This window comes from Papio anubis, chromosome 10 (assembly GCF_008728515.1).
Source record: "Papio anubis isolate 15944 chromosome 10, Panubis1.0, whole genome shotgun sequence".
NCBI lineage: Eukaryota > Metazoa > Chordata > Mammalia > Primates > Cercopithecidae > Papio > Papio anubis.
In genome coordinates, this window is record NC_044985.1 from 28346092 (window position 1) to 28368572 (window position 22481).

The following is a 22481-nucleotide window of genomic DNA, read 5'->3' on the forward strand; positions in this document are numbered from 1 at the left end:
TTGGAAGTTTTGAACCTGGACATGCTCACAAAGAGGACACTTTGCTACAGTAGAAAGGAAGGAAGGAAGGACTACCGAAAGAAAGTGTCAGAATCTGCCCTTGAGAGGTGTGTATCAGGAACATGTATACCATGAGAAGGTTTTCTGAAGACGTGCGATAATGATGAAAAAAGAAGTACCAGATAAGCTTACCTCCAAAAAGAAAGAAAAAAGATTGGAACAATTAGGAGGTAGCTGGATGAAGAGGTGACATGTATAAAGTGAACATTAGAAGCCAGTCCAGAGAGCAGCTGGCAGTCTCAATGGAGCTCAAAGAGAATGAATGGATCAAAAACATAGACAAGAGAAAAAAAATTTGTCAATGTTATTAAATAAAGTAAGCTGGAATTTGATATGTGAATGTGGTGGGAGAGGGGAAAGAAGGCTGCAAAGTTCCCGTGGGCCAAGGCCAAAGCCTAGACTAAGACCACAACTATGAGAATGGAAAGGAAAGGGGTGGATTCAGGAAACATTGGCAAAGAAAAAGTAGCAACGGTTGGTAACAGACTGGATGTGGGGAGTGAGAAAGACAGCAGTGAGACAAAAATAACCATGGGGTTCCTGGTTGGGAGGTCCACGATAGGGTGGTATTTCCCACTGCAATGGAAAACTAGGCAGATAGGGAAAATGAATAGTTTTATGTCATGTTATTGAATTTGCCAAAGCCAATGTCATTAAGTTTTGAGGTCTCTTGTGGGAAGAGTGCTATGTGGTCCTAAAACGTGGCTGGCTTAACTGGTGAATACCTTGATTCTTTTTTTGGTAGAGACAGGGTCCCCATGTTGCCCAGGCTGGTCTTAAACTCTTGGGCTCAAGCCATCCTACCACCTTGGCCTCCCAAAGTGCTGGGATTGCAGGCATGTACAATAGAGGTCAGTAGTCTAGTAGCTGAAATAGTAAGCAAGAGTCTGTCAGGTATGCAGGAATCTGATGGGGCGGCATGGATAAGGGACTGCTAGAGAACAGGATGTGCACATGAGGAATTCCAGGAAGATGATCTAGAAGCAGCGGTGTAGGGTTGTTACAGAGGTGCAGGGAAATTGAACACGTAGCGTGGAGCAGAGTGAAGTGGCCAAAGAAAATACTTCAGGTTAAGTCATGGCCAATGCCTCATACCCAGGCTTTATCTACTTTGGGTATAACCGCAGACCAATTCATGGTTTAAATTCAAGGTCAGGACATTTTCTTTAAAAAATAAGATGTATGTATACAAAATAATGTAGCATCATTCTTTCGCTTTCTGGGGTCAATTATTTGTCTAATGATTCATCCGGTTTTCTCAAGTACTGTTTCTAGGAGAGCAGAGTTTATAGAAAATTTAAAGAAAATTTTCTCCAATGCCTAATCCTGGGTCAATGTTTGCAAATGCACAGCCTCGTTCATTGGCCTTGCCAAGAAAGTCCTGAGCAGCGCCCCTCCTAAAGACAGAGCACTGAGGAAAGAAGGGTATTATTTCAGCTGGGAGTGGAGCAGAGCCCTGGGATGAGACTGATTGATTCAGACCAGATGGATGGCCACACATAGGTGTGACAAAAATAGTAACACATTGCAGACATTCCAGGAACTGTCCTCCTCTCCTGGCCTGGAGGTGGGTCGCCTGTGCTGTCCCCTTATCTACCTCCTAATGTGCTTCCGAATCAAAGAATGTCAATGATGCTAACTCTTTTCCATGTTAGCACCTGGTCACAAGGCATCAGACTTGAAGTTCCATTAAAAAAGTCTAATGACCATTGCCCAGGTTTCCCTGTAGGTAAAGCCAAAGCAAATCATTTTGCCTAGTGCCTAAATATGTTGTTATTATTTCAATTTCCTCATGCACATGAAGAGTTCTAAGGTGTCAGAAACTGAACTCTGCTATCCTAGAAGAGAAGGGTACATTAATAAATAATACCAGTGTTGTAATCATTGATTATAACTTAATTAATGGGTCTTAAAAGAGTACTATGTAATAACTGATGACTCCGATTTGGTTATAGGCACTTTAACCCTAAATTTTCTGAGCCTGAGGGCTCTCTATTAAAAAGAGATAGGACCTTACATGAGATCATCATTACAATCCATAATCATGACCATCCATTCATTACCGTCATTATTATTCGACGTTTAAGATTTCTTTTTGAGTATTTCGGTTCTCATTTCAGTACATTAGTGAATTTTGACTTTATAAACTAAAGTAAGGGTTTATTAACTTGATAACACTGGAAGAAAGAAATGTAACATTTTTATTTATTACAAAAATTACTTTCTTACTTGAAAAGAAACTCAACAAGCATGGGAAATTTTCTATCATTCAAAGCTGAAGTGCAGAAATTATGCACAAATTTGAATGTTTATCAAAATTAAAGGAAACTCCAAAAGCTTTTTGTAGAATAATATAAAATCTAGAGAAATGGTGAGCATTTAATAACAACCCAGTGACATTTCAATAAGTATGGGAGAGGCTTTGTCATAATAAAAGTATGGTTTTCTCACTCTCTACCTCAAATGTCCTGCCCTGTTTTGTCCCAGCATGAAGTTTTAGTTTATGCGTTCTCACAGAGGCCTGAAACTGTTACTTACTTGTTATAAACCGTCTCAGATTTCACTGCTGTGGGTTAATCTGTAGGTTCTGATTGACATCCCTGACTGTCTCTCACACTCACTATGCAGCTCACATGTAACTGCCACCTGAAGGGCAAGGTAGACTATCGTTTTCACTTTGATCTGTATTCACAACTAAAAAGTAATTCCTTAGATATAATTGTGAACCGATTACATACAGAAGAAATTATTATTCAAGTTTAAATGCCATATATATTTATATATATATACACACACACACACACACGTGTGTGAATATATATGTAAGTATATATGTCATTTTTCTTTCCACAGCATTGCTGGCACATTGCTGTCAGGACACCCATCTGGAATTGAGATTCCACAGCAGACTTTTCTCATCAAAGTATTTATTCACTATTTCATGTCATAATTCCTAGAAGTAATGTACTACTGATAGCTCTTGAATTTACTCTGCCAGTAGACTGCCTCCTTAAAAAAATTTTTATTCCTGTGCAGGTGGAGATTAGCATACGAAAAATGCTTTTAATTTGTCCACTCTTGGACTTACCTATCTGTCAAACCCATACATGTGACAGCAGTTGGGTTCAACTTATCTCTACCACCTCAATAGAAGGTTTTAAATAGTGCAGGGGCTGTTAGTTATTTGTAAGCTGAGTTTATTTAACACCCTTTCTCAAAAACAAACCAAATAAAATAAATAGACACCAAACTGTTGGTTCCGTTTCTGAATATCAGAAACAAAGATGATCATGTCCAAGGATCTGTAAAAACTGACTTCCTTCTGACATAAGGAAATAAAACAGCCAGTGCAAACTGTTTCTTCATATCTACTTCTCGAGATCTGGTGGTTCTTTCAGTGTGGAACTTAGTTTAAGTATTGCTCCTGTGTAATAATATTTCACACTGGCTATTTTTTCTACTACTTATCTTTTTTTTTTTTCCTTGTGAAATTTAACCTGCCTAATTTTGTAGTTCTCATTTGCACATTTGATTTGTGTAAACTACAGCACCAAAGGCTTTAGGGAATTAATTGAAATGAGATGCCCAATGGTGGCATGGCTGTGGATCTATTATGGCTTCATGCTTCACTAAATGACAGGATTCCCACAGGGCAGTACCTATCATGAAGTGGGTCTCAAGGGGTTAACATGGGCTGAGTCTCAAAATTGACTTGAAGCTCAGCACACCTACTCACTTAAAAAGAAGGAGCAGTAAATATGTGCATGCAAATTCGATTTCAAAGGACACTTAAGTGATGGTGGAAAAGTAGAATGCTCTTTCTCATCTTTCAAACTAGAAGATCAAGAACACTGGGCACCTTGCACTCTTCAAAGGGACTGAGCTGAGGGCAGCACCTGAAACAACTTTTCCCTACCACCTACAGCCCTGAGACTGGAACAGGAAGAAACTTCTCATAGGAAAATAAACTAGCTCAGGCTTTTCCCAATTAGCTTACTTCTCTATATTTTTATTGTTTCACTAAGTTCCTGGGTATTCAGCTTTTGCAATTCAGAAGATGCTCCCAAAATTCTACAATTTTATGTACTGAAAATAAATATTCCTTATTATGTTAATCAGATGCCCTAATGAAAGGGCAAGCATGGAGGTTCCATGTTTCATGTATCACTTGCTGATTTCGCACTGCCTTTACATCGTCCAAATTCTCCTGTTTTGAACAGTGAGTGGACAACAGCCAAATGCAAACTTAATCTATTCTGATCATTTAAAAACACTCATGGGGCAATGAAACAAAATTTGTATATTATCTATTATCTCAAATAAATATTGTCCTTAATAATAAACTGTCTGGTAGATGTATGAAACCTGTTCACTCTCCTATTGATGTTTTACTGGCAATAAGAGCTAAGGCCCTACCCTATTTTAAATTTAACTCTATGAAAATGGGCACTACCCAAGAAAATGCTAGCACAATTCCAGATAAAATATAATGTTGCGAGGCTGAAAAGTGCATGCAAAGCAAGCTGCATTATTAGAATGTTTAAATATTAATTATACCGCTGTGTAGTAAAGATGATCAAGTATGAGTGTCAACTAATTTTCTAAAAGCTGCAACATTTACTTTCATCTAAACTTCCTTTGTTAAAGTAAAACTAAAAGCCCAGCAAGTTTAGTCTACTTGAGTGTGTTTATTTTTATTGGTTTCTGCATAATTTTTTTTCTACCATAAACTAACTTTAACCCCTTTTCTGTAATCTCTGCCAGTATAACTCCAACAGCACATCATAAAATTCCTATAATTCTTCAAAGCCACGGAGTTGGAAAGGAAAGGCTTGGGCACTTTGTAACAAACGCCAGCTATAAGCTTCAGCCAATTACATTTAACTCTTACAAACCCTCTTTTTGTGTGTGTGGATAAACTTACAGATTTATGCTCTATGGTCACTTTCATTTCCATTGTAAGTATTCTTCAGCTGCTTTTGAGTTTGAAGCCTGCTCCATTTCGTGTGAATACCGTGGTGGAGGTAGCACCTAGCTCTAACAGCTCAGGAGGCTAGGCTGACAGATGGGGAGACAGATGTACAGAACCATGTAAAATCAGAGAGACTTATTACCTTACAAGGAAGCCTCTGCTGATGGAGATGAGGCGGCCTGAAAAGTGGGCATTTCCAATAAACTGTGATGAAGGGGTTAAGCGCAATCACTGTCACTTTCCCTGTCTCTTTTCCTAGAATCTATTGCTTTTCTTTAATGCTTAAAACAACTACTAGAATCAGGCAGGAGCATTCTTAGGTAGAGACAAAGGAAGAGCATGTGTGTGAAGGAGACGCTCGGGTTTCATCCCGTCACCCATGGATGCCCAGCCAGGGTTTCCCACCTGAGACAGATTGCGACGCATGTTCGGCTCACTCATGCACAAGAAGCAATACACAAGTTCAGTGTAAAGCCACTTTAAAAGCTCATCGGGTGCATACTTTACTTGTACAAAATACCTTATTCATGACGGAGCAGTGAGGGCCTAGGTAATTACTTGAATCAAGGTGGCCTCAGAAGTGTTTAAATCTACAAGGACACTTAAAGCATGAATAATGCAAAATAATTTGCATCTAAATTTTTTAAGTGTTCTTTATTCAAAAACTAAAATGCAGTTCCGATTAAAGTTTGATGAGTGAAAGCTGAGCACTTCGTACCCACTGTGAAATGTCTCCTATATGTGGAAATTATTTCAGACAGTGGTGAAGGGACAAAAGAGTTGTATATGTGTGTGTGTGTGCGCGCGTGTGTTTTAATTTAAATTGTGATTAAGTTGCATTTCTAAGCCTAACTTTCTTTAGGTTTTGGGGTGGCTACCAAGTTAATTCCTGAGCTTGTTTATCAGGTACAAGTCCAAATTTCAATCCAGCCCTTTAGGAAACACAATGAAAACACTTTCTTAGGCCCAGTAATTTGCCAAACAAAATAGCATTTGTATTCAACGCCAATGCAATGAAACTTTCTGTTTCTCTCACCTACATTTTTAAATTCAAATTATTCTTTCTTTGAAATCACTAGATGCAAAATATCTATGCTCTCTGTTACTGCTAAAGTTTAGAACACTCTATTTCATTTTCTTGATATTATATTTACACTCCTGTGTGAATATACATTATCTACTATGTCACTGGGAAATCTGTAGTGTAAAGCTAAGAAGTATCAATATGTTAGCCTATGTTTTTAGGAAAAAAAGATTGAAAAGCTAAAAATCAATTGAAGAACCCAAAGGCAACTTTGTTACAGTAATGTATAAAAATGTTTACCATTACCTTTGAATAACTTTTCTTCATCTGGTTTTCTAAAGTAGAACATATTAAAGATTATTTCAGATGAGTGCTATAATAAAATCAAACACCATTTCCAACTTATACATGTTTTTGTCAGGGATTGAAAAACAAAGTAAATCATAGTTTGAAAATAATTTTTACTTTTCTTTTGCTAAATTTTTATAATCTCTTACCACTTGGGCTGCATTACCATTCCTGGAATTTCACAATGCTTGCATTTCATTTGAACTTGTGAGTATTTGAGAAACCACAATTCAAGAAACTGCCATTGTTTCCCCGGATTCTTTTGCCATGTGTTAGAGAGCGCTCCTGGCCCTTCTCTTCTACCTGAGATACCAGTAAAGCTCAATTAGAAACTAGGCCTTTCTTGTCTAGTTCACAGGCACCCCTCACAGCTGTGTGGAGGTGGCCTGCTGGAATGCAGGGAGAAAAGGCGGTGCAGGTCCTGCCAGGCTAGCAGTAGGCCTGACCTTGCAAGTGAATTTTCAAGGTAGGCCACTCTGCAATCCGCAGCACCTAAACTTTAAAGGCCCTTGCAAAGGGAAATTATTCTCCTGCTGTAGCCCTTATAAAGTATAAAGACTCCCAATTTATGGCATGCTCCAAAGCAGGCTTCTACTTTATTGGAATTTTAGATGAGTGTGTTTGCCATACTCTTAGTGAGGGTGTATGCTACTTTTCTTTTGGGGGGGGGGTTGGATTTTGAACAATGAAAACATTTTTAAACTCATTGAACAAAGATTTCCCCAGCAACAGACCCCCTGCTCAGCAGGTCACCTATCTTTGCGACAGTTTTTCTTTTCCCACGCTAACCCCAGGGCTCATTTGCATAAGGTCTCTGTTGTGACAATTAGTTTCAGGTGAGCTGATTTCTATGCAGCTTGCCCAAGACGATGCACAAGCCCCGGGCCTCCCTGATCCTGGTCCTAATTGCGACTGACTGGCACCAGACACAATCATCCTCTTGATTCAGCAAATTGTCCTGCTAGTAGCTTGTTGTGACCCCGCAAAGCACAAATCATATCATGTCAGTCCAGCCTAGTAAACAACGAATAAAATACACTCTGAATGAGCATGATAATGTCTTTTCCGTATTTTAGCCATAGTTGACTAAATAAATGCAAAGGAAAGCAATGGTCTTTTACTTGATTTGATTTCTGCTTGGGAGTAGGATTATGGCTCCTCATAAAAACTTTTTAGAAAATAGGACGGCCCCCATATTTAAATTCCATGGTTCCATAGCCCCGTCACCTGGGAGAAAGTCCCCAGGTAAAATAACTGGCTGCTTTCAAATTTCTCTTAGCTTTGTTGTTGTGGAAATAAGTAATATGCTCTTTCATCATCTGTGAAGCTACAGGGTACATCAATATGCACATTAGTAGGGTTCCCAGTAGTCCCTACTAGACAGAAAAGCATTTGGAGCCAATGAAATTTCACATCTCTGCATAGCAACCCAAGTTAGGAAAGAACTTTTCTTAACTCTAGGAAGCAAGTGGGAAACAAAGATGAGTGACTTAGCATTACAAGAATGTTTAAGGACAATTGTTCTTAAAATGTTGCTTGGCCCTACTCTGTTCGCAATTCTTAACTTAGCTGTATTACGCTATAAGTGGCAGCTCCCTTATAAATTCTTTCTTCCCTGATAGGAATGCTGTCTGCCATCCTGTCACCTTACTTAGCCACCTACCTGTCATCTCTATTTTCTCTCTATACTAAAAGTTAAAAAAAAAAAAAAAAAGGACAAGGCTAATAAATGTTCCCAACGTTATTTGGCTAGTTTTCCTACTCATATAAAATAGGCATCGTCACCACTGTGATATTTTGTTTCTTTTTTTAAAGGTGATTGCATATAAGCATCTGCTTTCATGATATGAAAGATAGTCATTCACATTCTACTTTCTCTAGAAGTAGAAAAGATTTTCATACAGATAGCTACTTTTAAGAATTTTGTATCTTGCTTCAATCTGTTTTTTTTCTAATAATTATAGCATTATTTGTTAGTACCACAATACATTGATCTTGTTTTTCTTTCCAGGCACCTACACCTTTGAGTTGAAGATCATAGACGAAGGCCAGCATTTATAGAGGAAAAGAGAAGAAAGAGGAGAAAGGAAGAGGAAAGAAAGGAAGGAGGAAAAGGTTAAATTTATTATTGAAGAGAACTAATTGCTTTGGGTTCTTATGAAAAAATGTTTGCATTTGTGGCAGAGGGATTGTCTACCACCTTCAGTAAATTAACTCTCTCTGTTCCCTGACCTCAAGTGTGCCCCGGGTTACACAGCCCACTCCAGAGGGCTGCATGCTGTATGTGGCCTGAGCACATGGCCCGAGCACATGGCCAGGGTGTGACTGAAAGTACACAATTCTCATTTCCTCCTGTTTCTTGTGCCTGTTATGACTTTTAACCCCATTTTTACAGCAACATGGAAATTGTATTACTAAAGTCATTATATTAACTCAATTGAAAAGGTAGACTAGAAATAGTTGGGGAAGGGAGACTTCTAAATTCTAGAGCCCCAAGGGGTACACTTTTAGAACATTAAGGGCAAGGAAGTATTTTAATCTAGATAAATGAGTATACACAGTATCAAGGTAAAGAATTATTGAGGAGCCTACACAACTTGATTATAAAATAGAATCTACAAAGTATCTTTGATGTGAAAAATCTGTAAATCAAACTTTTTGAAAACTCAAGTGATCTTCAGTACAAGCAATGTAAATTAATATCTCGAGTATGTTTTGCCATAAATGTGTGCACATGAGTTACTTTATATGAATTATGAATTTGTTGAAAGAACAGTTTCAAAAATGATGATTACCTCTGGCCCCATTCTTACATGCCACTATAGTGCGTCATCCTTCAGACAGATAACCATCAAGTTTACCTCCCCTTTTGAAACATTTCTAAAGTAAAAAATTGCTCATCCTTGTACTTTTCCATGTGAATTTATTATAATAGTATAATAGTGTTATAGAAAAATGAGAAATAAGGGAGAGGATCCGGTTTTAGAAAAGGGACGCCAATACCCATATGCTTAAATGAATAATTCCAACAGAATGCCTCATTCCTTTCAATGCTGTACGCTCCATAACTTTGATTTGCTATTTTCTCTTTCCCCTAGTTTCCCCCCTTCTCCCTGTTCATTTTCTCTTTTTGCAGAATGTAACCTCTTGCTTTCTCACCTTGCTGGGGTGGGTTCCATCCAAATACATCTTAAGGTTTCTTTTTATTTGCAGGTTCCCTGGAGAAGAGCTTCTCTGTCTACATCACTGCAGTGTGCGGCGGTCCCCGTCATGATCTTTCCTGACGCATTTCGTTTTTCACCTCCACCTACCATAGGTTCTCATCTCATTCTACTTTCCACCCATGCCTTCTTTCCTTTTAATATCATTTCTCTTCCTCTCCATTGACATCCAAAGATTTCTCTGACTAATTTTTATTCTTTCGTTCTAACCATGTTAATTTCCTTTCTCATAATCCAAATGTGTTGAGCCTGTCGTCATGGGGTGTTGTGACAAAAATTGACTTTCCTCTCAATGTCTGAATCCCTTAAAACATCCCTTTCAGTGTTTCACATTTACCATCAACCTCTCTCAAGTCTTTGCTCAGATTTCTGGTCTGAAGGTTTTTCTTCCACACTTCCTAATTGTTACTTCCTCTCCAGTGTTTCCCATTTCTCCCCTACCTCTGTCCTAAAAGGTTTCACTTCTTAAATTACTATGGAGTCTTCTTGCTGTTTATTTCTCTTCATATTTCTGATATTTCTCTTTTTTCAATGGTTCTATCTTCTACCTTTTTACTTTTACAGTTAGACTCTTCCCTCACCACCTTATTTTTCCAGAAACCTCTACCTGCCTATTTTATGACATTTTATTACCCCTCCTCCATTTGTCTATATCATTATTCCTTGCACTATGCTTCCATGGATTGTGTTTTTATATGTGGAGGGTGCTTTTATATATCTGTTAGCTTCCCTTAATAAAAATCCAGCATTCACTTAAGAATAGTTACCAAAAAAGATTCTTCATTCAATTTAGAAAACATTGAGACAATTCTCATTTCATGAGACAATTCCCATTTAACCTCTCAATTCTTGTTCATGACAGAGAGAGAGAAAAAGTCAGTGTTTAGGTAAGACACACACACACACACACACACACACACACACACACACCCTAAGACACTGGAAGCATAGTGATGGCATGGAAAACATTAAATATGAAGCCAAAAGCTGTAGATTTGAATCCCGGCTCTTTTTCATATTAAGCAAGTAATAGGCCAATTTTCCAATAGTCACCCAACTTTTCTGGGTCTCAGACTCCTCAATTGTATTAAATGTCTTCTCTGTCTAGCTCCTACAATGATTGCAAAGATCAAATGAGATATTTTTGTCAATGCACCTTGTACAATATTAAACACTCTATAACCATGAGTTGCAAATGTTACCTTTTGTGTTAAAGTGGATACATTTGGAAATATGGTTTATAAAAATATAACTTTTAAAATCAATGTACTTCCTTTACTTTTGAAGAAGATCAAACAGTTCCCAGGCCAATATAATTTGCTTGCAATTACAAGAACAGAAAAAGTTCATGATCTCAATATTCATGAAGATGTTAGTTTAGAGTGGGAGATGTGAAAAAATGTTAACTGAAGGGCCTTGTATTATTTGCTTTGGGTTTTAAAGAATCTACTTTTGGATAATTTGCAAAATACACAGTTTGCTGTGTAGGTAATAATGAGTCAGGGGCCAAACCATCTTTCTTGTAACCACGTCAAAGGCTATTCCTGCCTCCCATTATCAAATTTCAAAGTCAGCATTTGTTCTAAATGGGGCTGATTTATTTGGCCTAAGATAGTTCCAACTTCTACCTGATGCTGATTGTATACACAAATACCTTAGCATTCTGCCGTGAATATAGAAACCACTATGGATTAAGTATACTTCTTATGGTCAAGCAAATCATATTTGGAATTCTAAAACTAGAGTTTCAAAGGAGTCTTGGAGAGAATTGGGGTCCCACACTCAAAAGTCTACACAGGCCATGCAGGTGAGGGAAGTTGATGATTTTTCTTACGGAACTCAAAGTTGTTCCCACGTGGTCTTTCCATGCAGCTATGTGGGCGCAAGGCACCAGATCATCTGAGTTCTCCAGGGGAGCTGGAAATCTGGATTTGTGTGTGTGTGTGTGTGTGTGTGTGTGTGAAATAGCCCAATTTTTAAATATTGGCAACCAATTCAAGTGTGTTTAAAATACTGTGTGGGCCAATTCAAACACATCTGTCAGCCACCAGTTTGCAACCTCTGTCCAGTCCCTGCATTTTATCATTAGGGATGTGAGGCCCAGAGAGGTTAAGGATGTATCCAAGGCCATGCTGAGATTGGAAGGCAGGACTGGGTGGGCCAGGTGTCCAAACTTCCTGAATCAAGTGTGTAGGACTCTTCTTGTTATACCGAGTCATGATCCCAGATCTTCACAGACGGTCAGCCCACTCTGATGGAAACTAGTGGAAGACACATTGTCTGATCAGGAATGGCTTCTTCTGCATTTTTCCCACCCAAACCTTTTCCTATTTGCCATGGCCACTGCTTGTGAAGCTAAAGGTGGTGAAGGCAGAGATAGGCAATGGGGCCAGGAGCATTTGCCTTTCAGTTCTTTCCTGGCAACCTTCCTGTCTTCTCCTCCACTGACTCTTCCTTCTCATCACCCTCTCTATGATGCCAAAATAGGCTTAGTGGAATGCGACTGAAGTGGGAACCCATTTATTGCCAGGGGAATGTCAGTACACGGTGGAACATTTCCTGAACTATCTGCCCAGCCTGTACAGAAATTATGAAAATGAAACACCTCACCTAAAAAGCAACTGTCAAAAAACACAGGAGCAGTAAAACCAAAGAACGTGGAGTTCAGAACATGCAGCTCCATAGTCTAGTAACTCACCATCCAGGCGTACTGGACTTTCTGGTCCTGACTCCCTTCACTCTTGGCATACATGGCAATTATAACCTGGCCCTTCAGAGTAAAGAGTCACTTAGCATGAAAATAAGACTATGGATCTTGGGGCCACAATATCAAAACCAATAAATATAATTAACATACAAAACTGCATCTTGTCCCTGATTTGGAGTCAAAAGGCTGGAGTTCAAATCCTGGTTCTGTCAGCTCTGTTTCAATCTCTACCCAATGGGAAAAGCCTGTGGGTGAGTATAGTTGAAATCCTGGTCCCTTCCAAGTTCTAAAATTATATGAATGCTCTCTAGGGAAAATGATTTAGAAAATTAAATATAAATGCCAGATTATGCAATGATTTTAAAATAGAAAAGGATGTATAGGTAAATGCTAATTAGTATTATCATTTAATTCCAAAAATCAAAATTTTTAGAAATTTGGGTTGGGGTATTTTTTTTAGAAGCAAAAAATCTGCAGGGATTATTTTTAAAAAATATATTTGGGCTAGATGAAATACGTGTCCTCACTTACCTATGCTAGTGTTTGGATGAGCAGAAACATTTACATACTTGGAAAACTAAGGAGTTGGGGAGTTATTTCTTTATGCCATAAACTGTTTCAAGAAGCCATAACATCAGCCATCCAATGCTGCCTTCTCTCTTCCTTTTCTTTTATTTATTTATTTTTGCAACAGAGTGTGTCATTGTCACCTGAGCTGGGGTGCAATGGTGCAATCTCAGCTCACTGCAACCTCTGCCTCCGGATTCAAGCAGTTCTCCTGCCTCAGCCTCCCGAGTAACTGGGATTACAGGCACTCGCCACCATGTCCGGCTAATTTTTGTATTTTTAGTAGAGACGGAGTTTCACCATGTTGGCCAGACTGGTCTCGAACTCCTGACCTCAGGCAATCCACCCGTCTAGGTCTCCCAAAGTGCTGGGATTACAGGTGTGAGCCACTGCACCTGGCCTCTCTCTTCCTTTTCTTCTTAGGTTAAGAAAGTAAAAAGGAATCAGTGATTTAAACCATCTCCTTAGATATAAGAGATACTTTTGAGTTTAGTGTTATTCGCCAAAACCTCTGCATTTTTCAGGCTTCAGTTTATTTTATACCAATAGAGACATATATTTTTACCTATGAGATGAGTGATACTTTAGATGAATCCAGAAATCTGTTAAGTGTGAGGTGCCTGACCTGAGTTTACAAAACTTTTATATTTGGCTGAAAAGCACTCTTGCAAACAAAAACAAACACATCTTTTCTTGAAAAGATTCCTTCATTGTATTTGTATCTCTCCTCTGACTAAATTGTTCACTTTGATCACAAAAATGTATATTTCTACATTTTTTGGTCTAATTGAAAAAATAGGTAATTCAACGAAAATGGAGAAAGAAAATGTCAAATAAGGTACTAGAAGGTTTTTTTTTTGTTTTTTTTTTTTTAAGAAAGAATATAATGTACTTTACTCAATTGCGTTTTCATAAAATAAAAGAATGGTCATTCAAGTGGAACTCGGCAATTAATTTTATCCTCTCCTTATTTCCATGTGTACTCTTTTTAAAACTAAGACCACCTTGATCATGGTTTTGATTACAAATCTCGAAAACAATTATGGAAATGATCTTTAATATAATAATATATTTTACTGAAATGTCTCAGCTTTTTCATTCCAACAACTGAAACAGAGACAATTCTTTGCATGTTGAAATGTGTAATTATCATGTATCCAAAAGGGAGGGTGTAATTTTCACATCTGATTACAAGGGAAGGGTGTAAGTGAAGCTGCCTGGGTAAACTTACACTTGTTTACAAAGAGCAGTACCTTTGATATAAAAAACTCAAAACATGCAAAACACTGGGAAAAAATCAAGATTAACAAGCACAAAACTAAACAAAAACTTAAGAATTTTTCTTGGTCCCGTTACAAAAATAAAGTCAATTCTTCTGAACTTGTATTGGTCTACATATTTCTGATGATTCTGGGGCTCGAACATTATTTTATTTTGCAAGCGTATTGGTGATGGCATTAGTAAATGTTAGGAAGCTCAAACACTGCACTTAATTTGATAGGAAACGTCAAATCCTTATTATGCATATAAACTTATGTGATCAGTTTAAACTAGAAAACGATTTTCATCTCAATAGAACACACTTCTCCTAAATTCAACATCATTGCTTGCAAGATGTACGTTTTTGATGTTTTTATCTCTCTGCTATTTTTTTTAACTTCTGATTTACCTTTGATAAGATCAACTTCTGCTCATGTGAACTTAAGTTTTGAACATGCAGGAAGATATGCTATCAAGGAAAGTCCGTGTTGTGATGGTAGCTATCACTCAGCATGAAGATTAAAGATAGGTACAAGGGCCCACAACAGGTAGGAAAAAGAAACTGCCCCAACAGCCAGCACATATCAGGAACAATTTTGAATGATACATACTTATGATTGCTAAGTGATTGTGGTAGATTTTTGAAAAGCTTAAAAAGATTGACACTGAATATTAAGTTTGCTTGCCATAAAACAGGCAAAAAAAAAAAAAAAAAAAAAAAAAGAGGGGGGAGAAGAGAAAAAGGCAAAGGTAAAGAAATCGATTGAGGAATAGAAGATACAAACTTATTCACACTAAAAGGGATCCACTAGAAAGTATTCAGTTATCTATTTAACTTTACAATTATATAGAAAGCAATCAATTTGTTAGAAAGCTATTAGGTTTTCAAATGCAGTATCAATGGCAAAGCTGATTTTGGTATACTTTAAAAATCAGATTGGTTTTTGTTTTTGTTTTTTGTAATGTGCTAAAACAAATTTGACAAGTAAGATCTCTGAAAAAGAATTCAAGCTACCAAATGATTAAAATTTAAGGATAATTACGGTAAAAAGTTATTCTGTGAAAAAGAACTAGGGTCTGCATTCTTTATTACCTTAAAGCATTTCAGCAATACTCAAAGTTGAACTTTTATAAAATCTTAAGCTTTTTTTCTTTATATAGGATTTCACTGTGAGCCGTACATGCTGTTTTCCATTATATCAAAAAGCAAAACACCTGACACGAATCTCCTTCCCCTTCTACTTCAGTGGGGGTGTCTGAGATGTTGTCTCCATGAACGCGTGGGAGATGACACGGATGTGTCTAAAGCCAGAGGAGCTTTGGAGGACAGCGGCAGTTTCCAGGTAGTTCAGAGGCCCACCCAGCTTCACATATCTGTGTCCACAGCATACCAATCAATGCTTAGTGCACAGCACATTTTTCACTGTGTTGTTAGAGTACATTTGCTTATATTTTGCACAATTTTAATTTAACCATATTGATCAAACTGAACACTCAATAAGACCCTAGGCACCTTAGGCTTATTAAAATTAGTCAACATGGAGCAAGTGAGCTAAGGAAGTAATGGAAACTGTTTGGAGATTTAAATACAGTGGAACCCACTTAAATAAATACCTGTTAATGAAATAAATCTATTAAATGAATTTATTTTCTCTGAACCAAATCAAAACACATAGAGTAATACTCAAGAGGACCTTTACATGAATACTGCTTAAATGAATAAGCATCTTAAATGGACATGTTTCTCTTAAAAGGCAAATAGTACTTTCATGTTCTCTAAGTTTAATTAAAGGAAGAAAATTCATGGTGACTTTTTTTTTTTTTGATGTATTGTCATTCTTTGGAATTAAGCAGGAAAAAGTGCTTAAATAACACTTTAAATGCTATAAATATTATTTTTTTAGGATAATTGCTCGTGTGTGTGTGTGTGTGTGAGAGAGAGAGATGGGCATTGGCTCGTGGAAGACAAACTCTTGAAACAACTGAACTCATCCATCTGTCAGGCATCTCACCCATGGTAAGTGAAATTAGAAAAACATTAAAGTTTCTAAACTGCCTGCCACAATCCTATGTGACAGAGAAATGGACTGGTTACTTTTAACATATAGTTTATTTGCCTCTTTAGAAAGTATTGTTCTTTCTCCAGCATGGTTGATTAAAAGCATCAACTCCCTTGATCTAATGATGATTTGTAATAAGAGGCTCCTTTGCACATACTGGGTGCTCAAAATAATGTTTTTTAAAAAGCAAGAATGTTCTTTTTTATTGTGATAAAACACACAAGATGAAATGTACTCTATTATTGTTAACTATGTGTGTATCGTTGTTCAGCATATCTCTAGAATTTACACTAGTGCTGTTTAACATAAAGTTGATGTTGAGCCACATCTTTCACTGACCAGTCCCTCTTTTCTCAGAAGGGGTGACCTATGGTGGTATGTTATTACCATGAAAGAAAAAATGCAGCACACGTTGAAGTCTTAAAGTAATAATATCTTTTTAAATACAGTGGGTACACAATCCACAGAGATTTTTTCAGACCCCCTTTATTTAGTGTTGCCTTTAGAGGGCCTTGTTTATTCATGTTTCTTTTCTTTTTTTTTTTTTTTTCCTCTGGCCTAATAAAAGATATTAGCTCTTTTCCCTAAGCAAAAACACGCCTATCATGAATCAGGCAACTAGTGGGAGACTGCTGGCCAGGTTTCACCCCACTAAAATTCTAATCTATACTTTGTCTTTTAGAATTAAGGAGAAAATGCATATCAGCAGAATCTCCTCGCTACTTTATTTCATTTATAAATTACGAGAATGATGCTATTATATATTATTAATTTCTGCTGTTCTCCAACTCTGCTGCAGCAGTGAGCTGCGGATGTTGGAACGGTGTAATTATGTTCTAGTAGGGTAGCCATCCGTTTCCTTTCAAAAATTTACAGGATTCTTAATCACGCTGCTCATTTGGGTGCGCAGCAGCGAGGATGGCGAAACACAAACAGGGCACGTTCGTTTACATAGGAACACCTGCTTAGCATGATAGCAGATGTCAGTCAGCAAGCAGAACACAAAAGGAAAAAAAATATCAACAACAGCAAACTCGAACCATTTTGATTTGGTGCAAGGAAATCTTTTCAGGACTGATGGCAACAGTGAACATTCCTTCTGAAACACAAGCAGAGGCTCTGAAATTCCCAAGTCTTGTTTGTGGTTAACATGTTGTCAGAGAGAAAGGCTGTTTTTGCCTCTTGTTGCTTTCTGGTATTGACTCTGAGTGTCTTTATTATTTGGGGGAATTACTAAAATTACCCTGCCTCAGTTTCCTGATCAGTAAGCAGACAATGGGTTGGGATATTCTAACTAAACACCTAGTTCCCTGAAAGTGATGATCATTAGAGGCAATGCAATGGTAAGAGCATGACTCTCCCCAGACATAGTTCAGATCCCACCACTGTCACTTAGTGGTTGCATGACATCAGTCAAGTTATTTAACTTTGCTAAGCCACAGTTTCCTGATTTGTCACATCTGCTGAGAAAATTAAATGAGATAATGTATACAAATGCCTGCCACATAATAATGATATAATAAATGGTAGCTGTACTATTATTATTAATATCACCACTGTCATTTTCATTATTATTTGGATCCTCACAGAACCTTTCCTACTCTACATATTATTTATTAAAAGTCTGGAATGACTACCAAGAAATCTCTTGCAGAGATCATGATAAAATGTGGTATTTTTGACGTGTAGAGTTCTACAATGTTATTACAACGATACTTACTACTAACACTACTGTTATTTTGTAGTTAGAGATCCTGCCATCATTTCTGGGATTTATATCTGAGCCATGAAAAAAGTTTTCTGGGCCGTACTCTGCCTAAAAAGAGCCTCAGTGAAAGTGAAGTGCTTTCTGCAACTTTGACACAATAAAATGAAGCTACGGAAAGGAAAAAATGACAAGTTCATCATCTTCCTATGTCCACTTCACCCTTACACTTCTCGCACTCGTTTTTTAAGGGCTTTTCAGACTACACTGGTATTTCCCATTCTCTTTCTTTTCCCAAAATGGTTAAAATTCAAAATGGAAAACAGCTATCACACATGGGCAATGACTAATTTTCCTAAGGAATTTTAGTATTCGGAATGTGTCTGCTTGTGCAGGCCTGTGCGATAAAGGCTCCCTGAGTATGCATTGACTTGATACCCAGTAATGGCTGCTAAGGAGCCGTTATGTAGTGCCGTGTCAATGATCCGTGCGCTGAGGACTCCCCGAGTACGCATTGACACGATAGACCGGAACGGCTCAGAAGAAGCTGTTATGGTCTATCATGCCAATGATGTGCGGATATTGGCAGGGCCTCTGGCCCTTCTGTGGAAACTATGGAGTCTCTGAAGGAGTCGGGGTGGGCGCCATGTGGGCGCCATCAGTTGAGCCTAGCAGCAGTTCCATCTTCCCTTTGCCTTGGGTTTACTTCAGAAGAGTCAGCTCGGAAAAGTTGTCCAATTACTTCAGTGGTCCCAATGTCACACCACCAAAACGTGAGCAAAAGTGAAAGATATTCTTGCCACTTCGTCTTTCGTTTCTTCTCAAGAGAAAAACAGAAACCTAATATATTGTTAATGAAAAAAGGGGGCACAAAAGTGAAGGTAACATTTTGTCATATTTTTGTAAGTTTCAGATTATAAACATATCTTTTCTGCTTTAGGAATTTCATCGTGTACATGTAGATGTGCTGGGCAGACTTTTTGTTGTGGTGGTGGTGATTTTCAGAGATTGAAACATTTAATCCATGCAAAGAAAACTACCTTCTTTATATGTCCTCAGCAGTTAAATAGGTACTCAGAACTCAGCATATAGGAAATGGTTCAAAAAACCTTGGGAAGAGAAGTGCAAGTTCAAGAATAAAGTTTGGATTCACACATGCTTTACCAACTTAAGGCAGTAATTAATTCACTTATGGTATTTACATGCCCCTCTTCAGATACTTATGGAGAACATGGGAATTTTAAATTCACAATTCAGTGCAAGATTTAAAATGATCTTCATTAGAATTTGAAGCTATACTCTAAACTGCTTTATATACTACCAACAGGGAGCCTCATTATGTAGTACTATATTTGGACTACCTTCTTTACATTTTGTAGCTGTAGATTTTGAATGTATTTCTGGTATGCTTAAGCAGAATCAAACAAAGTGTTTTAATCAACTCTATTAACTAACCAATCCACACAGTTGCGTGGCAAACGTATAGTCAAGAGACCTTGTGCTTCTTCTTTTCTGATGTCTTGAAAGGATCAGGGGAGAAGAGAGATCTGAGATACCCAAGCACAGAATGGTGGCAAAGGATTGCAGAAATACCAAAGTGCTTCACTAAAAAAGATGATGGGAACAAAGAAACAGTCAGATTAAGCAGAAAATAGCTAAAATGATTGTGATTCTAAGTACAGAAGGTACTTCTGCATGCTCATTTCCTTGAGTAGAAAATAGCCCAATTTTCATAATGAAATTTGGAACAGGGGTAAGATATCTACCCATGGTATGTATTAAATGTTGATTGACTTGTTGACGGGCAGAAGGAGCTCACTAAATGCCAACCCAAAGTGAATGCTCAAGTGACAAAGAAGAGTGGAGGAAGGGGACAGAACATTAAACACCTACTATGTGCTTGGCGCTTTACCCATTACCAGTATTTCTTCACAACTGCCCTTTAACATGAGTATTATTATGAGAAGCAGAGATGCAGTTAGGCTGAATGACTTGCTACAGGTCTTATGGCTGGTATGAAAGTAGAAACCAAATTTGAGCCCAAATGTCCAAAGCCTACACTCTTTTGAGCACCCACACTGCCTCTCTGCCTCCCTGACTCCCAAGTCTCAAAGGTGTCATTGGGAAAGGCAGAAAGCCAGTTGATTTAAATACAAAAAAAAAAAAAAAAAAAAGCAACAACAACAACAACAAAAAAACAAACCCACCCAAGTATTCAAAATAACATAGCTGTCACAAAGTGAATTTCAAGAAATTATTAAGATAGTGTAGGGAATCTGACATAAAGTTACCCAAAGCTTTTTTCTAGATATGATAATGCATACTAAATCTTTACTATACCTGCTGTATTTATTATACCTTTGCTTTAACAAAACAATTTTTGTGTGTCATGGCCTGAGCTGAGATGGGCAAGACTGCCCTCAAGTCATTTACACATTTGTGGGGAGACAAATAGGAATCAGATATTTTAAGTGCTGTGACAAAAGTCATCTCAGAATATATTCTTTCAGGAATTTTTTTGGGGGGATGCTGTTTCTATAAGAAAAAGTACCATGTATATTTCCTGGAAAGGTAGAGGTAGAATAGCATGCCAATCACTATGACTATTTCTTTTTTCTTCTTTTTTAAAGTACTCTCCAAAGAGTAAAAAAGAAAAGGAATGAATATCTCAGGCTATGGTTATTGTTTCCTCTTTTCAAGAATGTTTCAGCAGGGCCCAGAAACTCAAGTACCTCTATCGTAGGGTTCCTGGCATCCTGATTAGTCACACCTTGAAACAGTCATAATCAGAATTTAGTGAGTGTTTTCTATGCTCCAGACACTGTCTTTAGATTTTGTGTAATACTCCCAAAGATTCTATAAAACAAATACTGCTCCCCATTTTTAAGCATTAAGAACCGAAGCTCAGAGTGGTTAAGAAACATACCCAGTGGCACACGGCATGGAGAGTAAATGGCAGAATCAGAATGTGGACACAAATTTGTTTGGGTCTGAATCCTGTGTTCTTTTCATTGTATCAAGTGTCTCGCCTCCTTGGGGAGGGAGGAGAACTGGGCTCCATTTGTTACAAGTGAATAGATCTAGAGATGTTATTGGAGCAGGAGTCTGGGTGGTGGAGATGCGAACATGAAACAGTGAAGCAGCTCGCCTTGCAGCCTCCAGCAGATAGCACATGGCAGGGTGTGTGGACCAATTCATAGGTTCTAACTTTCATCCTTAGTTGTGTAACCTCTTTGTGATATTAAAATAATATCTTAAATTCCCATCCCATTCACCTCTCTTATGGCTGTTGTCCAAATCCTATTATTTAGGAACTTAATAATTTTAAATAGCTTGGTCTTTTTAAATTGTCAAAAAGTCTAATAAAACAGGAATATTTCACACATGCACAGACCCAGTTCTGTGGGACACCCAAAGGCTAGCTCTTAAACTGTGTCCTATCATCAGTGAAGAAGTAAAATCTAGACTGTTGAAAAGCACAATGCAAATATGAATTCCAACGAATCCTTGACTGTACGACCTATGTGAAAATCACTATTCTGCTTATTATCTATATCTATTAATAGACTTCCATTGTAATGATAAGGCAGACGTTTCAATCCAATTGTTAGGTTGATAACTGACAAAATGTGAAATTATTGTTCTTTTTGGACAATGTAAATTCATTTCTGGAAAGGTACAAATCTCTAAGTTCATTTCCTTAAATTCTAGGGCCTTTAAGAAAGGTAGACAATGTAGGAATATGCAGCTGTAATTTTTTTTAAAGGCTACTGTTCCTTTAATGCCCAGCTGGTTCTGAGATGTAATAAAATTGACATATTGATTCCTTTGAATTTACAAATGCCTGTTTCATAAACTCCATCTCCAAAGCCTAGGCATCTTTAGAGCACTGTCATTTTTTTTCTCCAAATGGATCAATTATGTGCCCACGTAATCCTGTTACCTGTGAAATCCATGCATACTTCTCCCATTTGCTGCAGTTCCCAGGCGGACAAACTTGCATTATGTACGCATAAACAAACAACGCATTTTCCTGATATTAGAGATTGTTTTCAAAGTGAAAGGCAATCTCTGGGGTCCTTTACTCAGAAAAAGAAAAGAAAGAAAAAGCAAAAAGAAAGGAAAACCTGCCTATCTCTTCAAGAAGTAACCTTGGTGTATACACACACACATATACTATCTCTTGTCTACATATGTATTTATATTGACCACTCTGAACCTTTCATTTAAATCACACAGTTTTGCTATGTTCAGTCCTTGAACTGCTCAAGCAAGGAAATTCTTCATTTTAGTTAAACTAGTCTGTGCAGGTTTATCACATTTTTTATTGCTATTTTTTCTCCTTTGTTGATAATTAGTTATTTAAGGGCAAATCATTCCCAAGACACCTTGAAACAATTGAGAAATGAAAACCCAAAGTGAACTAGGTTATAAAGTTTGCAGCTGTCTTATGGAAAGAAAAGTCTTCAGTATTTTTCATTGCAGCACTTGACACTCTGGCTCTGAGTTTTCCTTAAACACACACAGAGTCCTTTATTGAAACAATTGTAGAAAACA

At 37.6% G+C, this 22481-nt stretch overlaps 1 protein-coding gene across 19 annotated transcripts in view; it reads right to left on the reverse strand.

The window, feature by feature from the left end:
- ZEB2 (zinc finger E-box binding homeobox 2) overlaps nucleotides 1–22481 on the reverse strand; it is a 135301-nt gene that overhangs the window by 87940 nt on the left and 24880 nt on the right. The window contains exon 2 of one of the 19 annotated variants that reach the window (XM_031651215.1): nucleotides 6363–6391. The exons of the other annotated variants lie outside the window; for them this stretch is intronic. The gene's annotated coding sequence lies outside the window, so the exon portion shown is untranslated. The remainder of the gene's footprint in view (nucleotides 1–6362; nucleotides 6392–22481) is intronic. 19 annotated transcript variants of the gene reach the window in all.